The sequence below is a fragment of the Myodes glareolus genome, chromosome 23, assembly GCF_982192425.1.
Source record: "Myodes glareolus chromosome 23, mMyoGla1.1, whole genome shotgun sequence".
Lineage (NCBI taxonomy): Eukaryota > Metazoa > Chordata > Mammalia > Rodentia > Cricetidae > Myodes > Myodes glareolus.
This window is the reverse complement of record NC_142048.1, coordinates 31,866,080-31,875,896: the sequence shown is the minus strand read 5'-3', so window position 1 is coordinate 31,875,896 and position 9,817 is coordinate 31,866,080.

Sequence of the window (9,817 nt, the reverse complement as noted above, 5' to 3'; positions counted from 1 at the left end):
TTCAAGAATAGCCTTGGCTACACAGTTTGAAGTCCACTTGGGCTATGTGAAACTCTGAAAAAAAAATGTCAAAGCAGCAACAATATAAAAGAGGAGGAGAAATCAATTCACTTCTCTCAAAGCAGATAGACTAGCCAGACAAAATCCACATGCAAACAGTGTCATTGCAAAACACTAGACTAAATGTGTCTTACAGACACAAGCAGAACACTTTACTCAATAGCTGCAGATTTTGTTTTCTTCTCAAATGTACAAACTATCTTCTAGAATAGATAACATGGGAAGGGACAAGTCAATAAATTTAAGAAGATTTGCATTAGGTCAAATATTATTTCATCACCACAGAAGCAAGAAAGGAAGATTTGAAGAAAAACAAAAAAAATTCACAAATATGTGGAATGAAGTCACACAGCTCCAGACACCTGGTATTTCACAACTGACCTGCGGTAACAGAAACCAGTGAAAACAAAGGTGTGGAAGTGGGAGAATTCTTCCTTTACTTCTTTAAGTTGAAAAATACTTCCAATTAATAATACTTGGTTTCTGAACAGGGGTTTTAACAGTTTATGAAAATATTTTGTAACATATTGGAAATCTCCAATGGCTAAAAAGTACTTTCAAAGGAAAAATATATTTATAAGTCTTGTGTTACTAGTGTCTTTACAATATATTTTTATCGTATAAACAATTTCTAAATATTTAAGCAAGTTCTTTTCATTAGGGTAGATATCTGGTTGTCGGAGGGACAAACAAAAGTCATGAAGTAACAGGAGAAAATCCAGGTCAACTGAACTCGAACTGATCTTGAATGATATATCAGATTAGCTCCAGTTACCGGCGATAAAACCTTAGTCTTATATCTGAGTCCAAAACTGCATAACGCAATTGTCTTTAATTGTTAGAATAACTTCCAGCAACATTAACCTTCAATCTCTGAAAGTAAATTATTCTCAGTATCAAGAAAATGAGGCTTTTAAATGAAAGAGTCAGAGTTTTGCAGCATTTGTATTATAATTTGACCCTGTCTTTCATCAAAGGATCTTTCTCTTTTTAAAAAAGATTATTTTCGAGGTTTGTTTATGTATTTTATGTATATTGGTGTTTTACCTGCACGAATACCTGCATACCATAAGAGGGCATTGGATCCCATTACAGATGGTTGTGAGCCACTATGTGGCAGCTGGGAATTGAACTCAGGACCTTTGGAAGAGCAGGGCAGCCACTAGTCTGAAACGGTGAGGCATGTCTCCAGCATAAGGACTTCTGTAAGCAAACAGCAAAGAAAAATATCCACTTATGTTTACTTCTGGTGGTATTTTAAATAGTCTACTCATATTTTTATGTCATTGATATATAAAGTATTATGAAAAAGTAGATTATTGTCTATAGTTTTGCTTCTTTGGCAATTCTCTCCAAAGTTGTTTACAAATAGGAAATGGATTAAAATGACATATGGCCTCTAAATGCTCAGGGTTGAACTGGACCCTACTTTTCGCCATGGAGTTTGTAATCTCCTATAATTAACAGCTTGTAGGTAGATGTCAAAGACCATGAAAAAATTCTACCTCATTAGGAAAACATTAAAAACCAAATTTTCCTTAATATTAGACCTTGAGAATAAAAATGGCAATGTGTTGTTTATAGGTTTATGGTTTCCCTTCAAACTGTAAAATAAATGGATATAAATAAAAAGTGAGACATTAGAAAGAACAGAGAGACTAAATGTTTCATGTGACTTGAGTCTGATTTCCCCTGGTTTCATACTTGCTAAGTTGGAATTTTATCATCTTAGATTTAAAACACCCTGACAGCTACTTGTTTATTTTCAGGAAAAAAAAAAAGCAACTAAGTTAAAAACAAAGAGGGATTAAAACATAGGCAGGTGGATCTCTGAGTTGGAGGTCAGCCTGGTCCTTTGTTATGATACAGCAGCAGAAGCTGGGACCTTTGAGGTGTCCCATAGCAGGTGGGTCCAAACCACAGTGGGTGACAGAATACACCACTCAGACAGAGTTAAACTGAGGAGTTTATTGAGAGGAGAGAAAGGGAGAGGGAGAGAGGGAAAGGGGGGGTAAAAGAGAGATTGGGAGTGGGCAGAGCTTGCCTCTTAAAGGGACCTCTGCACCTGGGTATGGTCAGGGAACTGCTTGCCATGCTCAGAGGGGTGACTGTGCCAAGTTCCTGAGGGTCTCCTGGATACTAACACCCTTCTCTACCCCTGGACTATGCTGTCTTCTTATTTTTTTTTCTCATGTCCAAGTCAAAGGAACTCAATGGAAGAGTTTGCCGGAACTGAGACTGAAGAGAGACAACAATCCAGCAGAGCAGCAGGACCTGTCAATCAGTGGCTCTGTTAGAAAGTGCCTGGGTGTCTGGCATTTCAGACTAAAGGCAACCAGCAGCAAGGAGAACCCAGAAAGGTCAGTTAATTGATCAGAGTATCCTAGTAAAGTCTCTCTACCATTGAATTGTATCTGGGTCCATGTATTGGGTTTTCACCTTGCTTATTATAATTACTTATTGTAGTTAACAATTTGTGGGTGGCCCAGTTGAAAGGAGTCCCAGGTTTGCGTTCCCATTGGATGATTTTCCTGCACTCCCCTGACATTTTATCATTTTACTTCATAAGAAGCACACCGGAGAGCAGAATTTCTAAAACCAGGGTAGTGGGATTCAAAGAGGAAGACACACCTTGGAATCCGCAATTCTAATCAGTGGTGTAGACATTTTGGCTTAAGCACCTTGTCACACATGGTAAGATCTGATCTCATCCCAAAATATGATGAAAGTTCTGCATGGTTCAGGCGGAGACCCCTTGTTTAAATCTCCCATGCGCCCCTTGCCTGCATTTTGCTGGGTTTTAAGCCATTTGTTCTATTTATATGAATGTATTCAACAGGCAGATTGTGCCTTGCCTGAAAATTCTTCTCATGAATGCAAATAACATTTCTTAATCCCTCACAGCTGGTTCAAGAAGTATGCTTGATGAATCACCTAGAGGAGATTTAGAAAGAAAAGGGGGGGCATAAAGAGAAGAAAAACAAATGCAGAAGGTTATACAATCCTTGAATTGCCCATTAAGGACTTAACTTATGCAAAATCTGCAGCTTGTGAAGAACTGCTTCAGGAAGAAGCCACCAGGCTTTCTCCTGGGCTGTGGAAAGATGTGGTCAGAACTTTGTTGCTTTAATAGTGCTGAACGACTCAGATGAGATGAGATTCCCAGTCCAGTTCCGTGGAACAAACTCGAGCTAATAAAGTCCTCTGGAAACCTCACTTTGTGTAGATTTCAAAACAGCTCCCCTGTGGGAGAAAGAAGGCATTTTTTTTCTCAAAATATGTAGGTCAAAGTTTCTTAATTTAGGTCTTCTCTGATACTTTTCTAGGGTAATTTAGGTCTTCCACAAATCCACCTGCAGCTCAGCTTTCAAGGGGCTTTATCCATAAAAAACGGTAATTAGCACACAGTGTGTTGTGATTTCCCTCAGAGAGGTCTTTGGAAACTGTCAAAGGTGACCGGAGTCCTGTCAGCAGGCACAGAAGGGCAGACTGGGCATCTTTGTGATACCGGACCTCCTGAAAGCAGCAGCCCACAGAACTGAAGTGTAGAGATACACATCTTGCTTCCATGTGTAAGGAAGCAAGGCATGAGTAAGGCTGTGGCGAGGGAGGAGAGCAATGGCTGTGGATGAGCAAATTGCGAAGTAACTTTTCTATCAAGTGCAAAAGTCAACCAGAAAGACTACGTTTTCCTGCTGGTTTGAGATGCTCATCTACTAGTCTAGATGGAGAAAGAAGCAGTTTGTAAAGAGAGAAGATTTGAATTAAACCCAGGCTAGGACGGTGATGAAAAGACTGAACTACATGGGCAGAGGGAGCAGAAGAGAGATGGGATTTAGGAGAGAAAAATGGATCCATCCATTCACTCTTTCTTTCTTTACTCCTTCGTAGAATCTCATGATAATGCTTTGCTCTCCGCCTCTTTGCAGCCTCTTTATTCCATTCTTTAAGCATTCATTTCTCCTAACTGCACATTCTCCCTATCAGACATGATGCGTCCCATCACACCTGGGATACTCACATCCACATCACATACGCATGCAGCTGACTTCCTGCCATCTCTCCCCTTAACCACTTTCCTGGTGACCAAAGCGCTAGATAGAAACAGCTGAAGGGAGGAAGGGTTTGATTTGACCCGTGGTGTAAAGGCATAAGGGACATGAGATAACTGGTCACCTTGCATCTACAGCGAGGAAGCAGAGAAAGACAAAAGCAGTGATCAGCTTGCTTTACCCTTAATGGTCCCCTTTCTATTCAGCCCAGAACCAAAAACATGGTGTAGTGCTTGCTCACACTGAGGACTTGTCCCCCCTTTTCAGTTAAGCCTTTTTCAAAATACTAATCCCCACCACCTCACCCGTGACCTCCCAGGTGATTCTAGGTGCAGTCAGGTTAACTGTGAGGATCATAACTGGTCAAGTCGAAGAACGAGTTATTGTAGACTTGGGCCTGGCTAGTGCTTGAGTTTCTCTCGTCTCTCCTCCAGAAGACCATCACTGCATTGCTCCAGTTGAGTTAGAACGACCTGCCTTTCAGAGCAGCGCCTGCAGAGAACTCTCCTTGTGACTCCCAGGCTTGAGGAGGAAGAAAAGTGAAGATGACCAGATTGCTTCTTCACTGTGCTTCTCTGGCTCCCTTCAGCTGCAGGCTAGACTTGGACTCCTTCACCCTGGCCCATCTCGTACCTGCACGCTGCGGCACTGATGGATTGTTACTCAGTGTTAGCTGTGACTTGCGGGGACAGTGTGTACACTCAGGGGTCTGAGGAGTGTGGCTGTATTCTCTCTTCCCTACCTACTCTGCTACCAAGCCCAAGATAGATAGGTGTATTAGTTCCTGAGAGCAGCCTGGGGAATCTCAAAGTTCCCGAGGTAGTTATGAAAAGTAAACTCTAATGGTGCCTGCTTTGTCTCGGCCTGTTTGTATATTCCTGTGAATTCAGAAAAAAAAAAAAGACCTGCTATGTCACTTCCAATTTCTGTTTCGCTATTTCTTCCAAACCGAACACACAGAGAGTGCAAGACTTGAGATTCATGAACTCCAAGGCAATGTGTGGGGTTCTGAAAGTGCGAGGTGAATTTAATAGACCATAGTGTCATCGCAGGGCACCTACCTTGGAACAAAGGAAGTGTGAGATGAGAGAGGCATGTACTCTCTGAGGCATGTCCTCTGGGCTTGTGACTTGTTCCTTTGTAAGGAAGCCAGCCTGTACTGGCACAAACAATGGTGTCTCTGCTCTGCTGCATCCATTGAAAATGAGTCTGCATGAGGACAAGCCAAGTAAATACCGCTTCTCCAGGGATGCCTGAAAATGTGTGCAGTGTGCCAGAGGAATGGAGAATGCTGATTTTCAAAGCTGAATGTTTTTTTTTTAACTTTTTTTTTCTTTTACATACGGAATTAATAGTGTTTCCCATTTGGTAATTTTTCCCACACTGGGGAAAATTTATTTTCTGTTGATACAGGAAAGCTTGTGAGAGTTGTACATATTATAGAAATGAAGACACTGTATGGGGTCTTTGTAACAGTGAAAGCAACTCTCAGGCTATTTATTACAAAAAAACCCCTCAAATTAGTTTTATATCAGAGTCATAATTTCAATAAAATGCATCCCTACTGGGTAGCAACTAGTAAGTCTGAGGACACGGGATCATGTGCTCTATTTAAATAGCTGTGTAAACAGGTTTTCCCCGAGTTCTCAAATTCTATGAGCTAGTTAACATAGTTATTGATCAAGGTAGTCTCATCTCTGGGTGCTGTGATGTTATATCAAAATTTCAGATGTTAATTAGGGATGTGAAACACTGCCCTAAACATAAGTACACAAGTCTCCAGTGCTGAACACTTGCTTAACACGGTTACAGTTCATATTGTTCCTGTTAGCTGATAGCATTAGCAAGGTCACTGCCCATAGCTGACAGGGTCTCTTCCTTTTCAGGGTGGGTGTCTTATGGAAAGAGGAACAGTTCTTGGGCTGTCAGGTTGGGAAGCAATCCTTTTCTTTTCTGCATATCCCAGACATGACTTGGAAGGATAGAGATATATTGTATAATTTTTTGACCATTTAACTTTTTTATTGCCTTCATCCAGAATACCTACTCCTCTCAAGATTAATTACAAAAGATTTTACAAACTCAGAGAGATTGCATAGATTGACAGTTTTGAGTGCTTGAAATAGCCAGTAGTACTCTTTAAATTGATATGGATATTTGGTTAATTCATGGTCTGATTGTGTATTATGGTAAACTAGATCTTATGAGATGAGTTGAGATGAAAGCAAAATTAGTACACTGGTTTTACAGTTTATTAGGAATAACCAACAATCATATGTGTATTGACATAGAACTTGCTGATATATTTTATTCTAATGAAAGGACTTTGGTTGACTGTGATAAGCCAAATGAATATGGTAAAGCAGAAAAGATTTTAAAAGCTAGTTTGCATTACTTTAAGATTCCATTCATCCTTTTCTTCCCTTGGTAACTATGTATGAGTACAAATTTAAATTATAAGTTTATTAAAAATGTCCAATGTGTAGAACTTCAATTTTTTTTTAAATTTTCCTCTAAGTTTTCAAAAATTGTCTTTTTGTCTTGTTTTGTTTTTTGAGACAGGGTTTCTCGGTGTATTAGTCCTAGCTGTACTGGAACTAGCTCTAGTAGACCAGGTTGACCTTGAACTCATAGAGATCTGACTACCTATGCCTCCTGAGTGCTAGGATTAAAGGTGTGCACCAGCACTGCCTAGCTGCAAAAGATGTCTTTTAAGGTAACCCTGAGACTTAGTTTGCTTGGGAAAGTCTCAAGCAGACTCAAACATTTTGACTTATGCTTCTTGTCTAGGCATTTCACCAATGACATCCCTTTCAATTTCAAAAGTATTCTGCTTCATGCACCAAATTATATGCTGTAGTAACTTGCCATTGGTAGGTCAAATTCTAGGCCAGTTTCAACACCAATACCACTGGTATCAAGACAACACTTCCTTTTTTCTTTTTTTCCCTCTTGCTCTTTCAATTTTCTTTTCTGATTTAATTATTTTTATTGAGCTATACATTTTTCTCCACTACACTCCATCCCTTCTCCCCTTCTACCCTCTCCCATGACCCTCCACTCTCCCAGTATGCTCAGGAGATCTTGCCTTTTTCTCCTTTCTATGTAGATCCATATATGTCTCTATTGGGGTCCTCTTTTTTTCTAGGTTCTCTGGGGTTATGAACTGTAGGCTGATTTTTCTTTGCATTATGTCTAAAAGACACTTATGAATGAATGAATGCAATATATATTTGTCTTTCTGGGTCTGGGATACCTCACTCAATGTGGTTTCTAGATCCATCCATTTGCCTGCAAATTTAAAGATGTCATTACTTATTTTAATGCTGAGCAGTACTCCAGTGTGTAAATGTGCCATATTTTCTTTATCCATTCTTTGGTTGAGAGATATATAGGTTGTTTCCAGGTTCTGGCTATTAGAAATAATGCTGCTATGAAAATAGTTGAGTACATATCCTTGTGATATGATTGAGCATCCTTTGGGTGTCTTCATTAGTCCCACATTGGACAAAGGACTGAACTCCAAAATATACAAAGAACATAAGAAATTTAAAATCAAAAGAACAAATAATCCAATTTAAAAAATGAGTATAGACCTTAACAGAGAACTCTCAACAGACGAATCTCAAATGGCAGAAAGACACTTAAGGAAATGATCAACATCCTTAGCCGTTAGAGAAATGCAAATAAAAAAAAAAAGCTTCTGAGACTCCATTTATAACTGTCAGAATGGCCAAGATCAAAAACACTGATGACAGCTTATGCTAGAGAGGATGTGGGGTAATGGGAACACTCCTATGTTGCTGATGGGAGTGCAAATTTGTACAGCTTCTTTGGAAATCAGTATGGTGATTTCTCAGAAATTTAAGAAACAATCTTACTTACTGATAAGTGGTATTATTGATGAATACCAATTTTGCGTAGACAACACTTGTCTTTTAATTAGTTTACAAAGAATTAGATTCAATTATGGGATTAAAAAACTTATTTTGTTGTATCTACTGTTTTTCTTCCCTATTTCCCAAAGCTTTCCTCTGTGCCCTACCCTGCCTGGTAGCCTCTTTTCTACCTTCATGTCTCATGTTACCTGTTGACTGCTTTATCAGTGGTGCGGGAGAATTGTCTGTATTCTGTCAATCATGTTTTAAATAAACACTGGTTGGCCAGGCAGGAGGTGTAGGTGGGAAAACAAGACAGGAAGTGGAAATGATGGAAGGAGAGCAGGAGAATTCTGGGAATGAGGAAGCTGATTCCTCCCACTCCTGCCCAGATCACCAAAGCAGCAGGATGTGAGCTGCCCCACTGAAAAAGGTACAGAGCCACATGGTTAAAATAGATCAGACAAAATGGGTTAATCAAGATGTAAGAGTTAGCTAATAAATAGCCTGACTTAATGGGCCAATCAGCTTTATACCTTATAGATATCTCAGTGTGATTTTTCTCTGGGACTAAACAGCTGGTGGGGGGGCAGGCAGGACAGAAACACAAGCAGGCCTTCTCATGTTGCATATCAGCACCTTTTATTCTATTCTTACGGTCTCCTATCTAGTTTTCTAGTCTATACGGCTTAGCTTGTAAAATCACTTGCCATAAAAGTCTGAGGATTTGAGGTCAGTACCCAGACCTCAACAGGGAAAGAGAGAACCAACACCTAAGACAGCATTTATAAAGTCACAAGGAGAAGAGTAGTTGAGCTTGGGACATCAACAAAGAACAGACAGATGTCAGTAGGAAATCTGCTTTGGGAGATGTGAACTTTGAGTAGCAAACGGTTTGATTAGATTGCTATAGCAGTATTAAATAATGTGGCTGGAGTCTTCAGAGACTTTGCAGAATCAGGCAACTATGTGAGAGATGGAAACATGATATTCGAAAGTTAGCATGGCAGCAGCATATGGAGAATGCTGAGGTTATAAGCAATATTCTTTCAGACAAGGTCATTGACAGAGGAAGCCCTCAGTAACTAAGAGGTTTATTGGAGAAGTGAGGAAGTGAGTAAGATGATCTGCTATCCAGTGAATTTATCCTTCTAAAGGAATCTAGAGAGAAAGATAATAGCTATAAAAACGGTACCAAAAATGAACAGAAGTAAGATTGGAATGTGAAGGTTCAATGATTTGGTGGTTCTGTCAGGTAACTCCAAGTGGCTTTAAGAATGGTTCTTACTGTTAAGATAATCCTTGGTGATTTAATTCAGGGTTTAACTATGGCATTTGCTCCTATGGGACAACAGGGGTCTTTAGTTACACACAGAGATATACTTAAGACCTACTAGCATTTAATGGTTAAGAGCATTAGAAATGCTTAAGCTGAAATCAAGCTGGGCTTTACCTCATAAAGAGATATACACAAATACATTTAAGGAAAATTTTAAATAAAATAGTAAGTTTGTTAACACTTATGGAGCTATAAAATGACTCATTTAGTACACCTAGGAGACAACTTGATGTTTGAGCTCAAGGTCGTAGAAAAAATCCACAATGATATGCTCCCACTAATCATGCTGCGCCCTTCACAGAGAAACGTAGATCAATAAAATGTTGTCCCTACCCGGAACTTCTTTCTCACATCTTCATATTACAGAAGTGTAACAACTGCTGTGAAATGGGAAAAGCCAGGAATAAAAAGCTTCTTTAGCTAGGAACTCCACACAGGAGGATTCTTGGTACTTCTCCACTTTAACGTGGCAAGAAATTCAGTCTTCC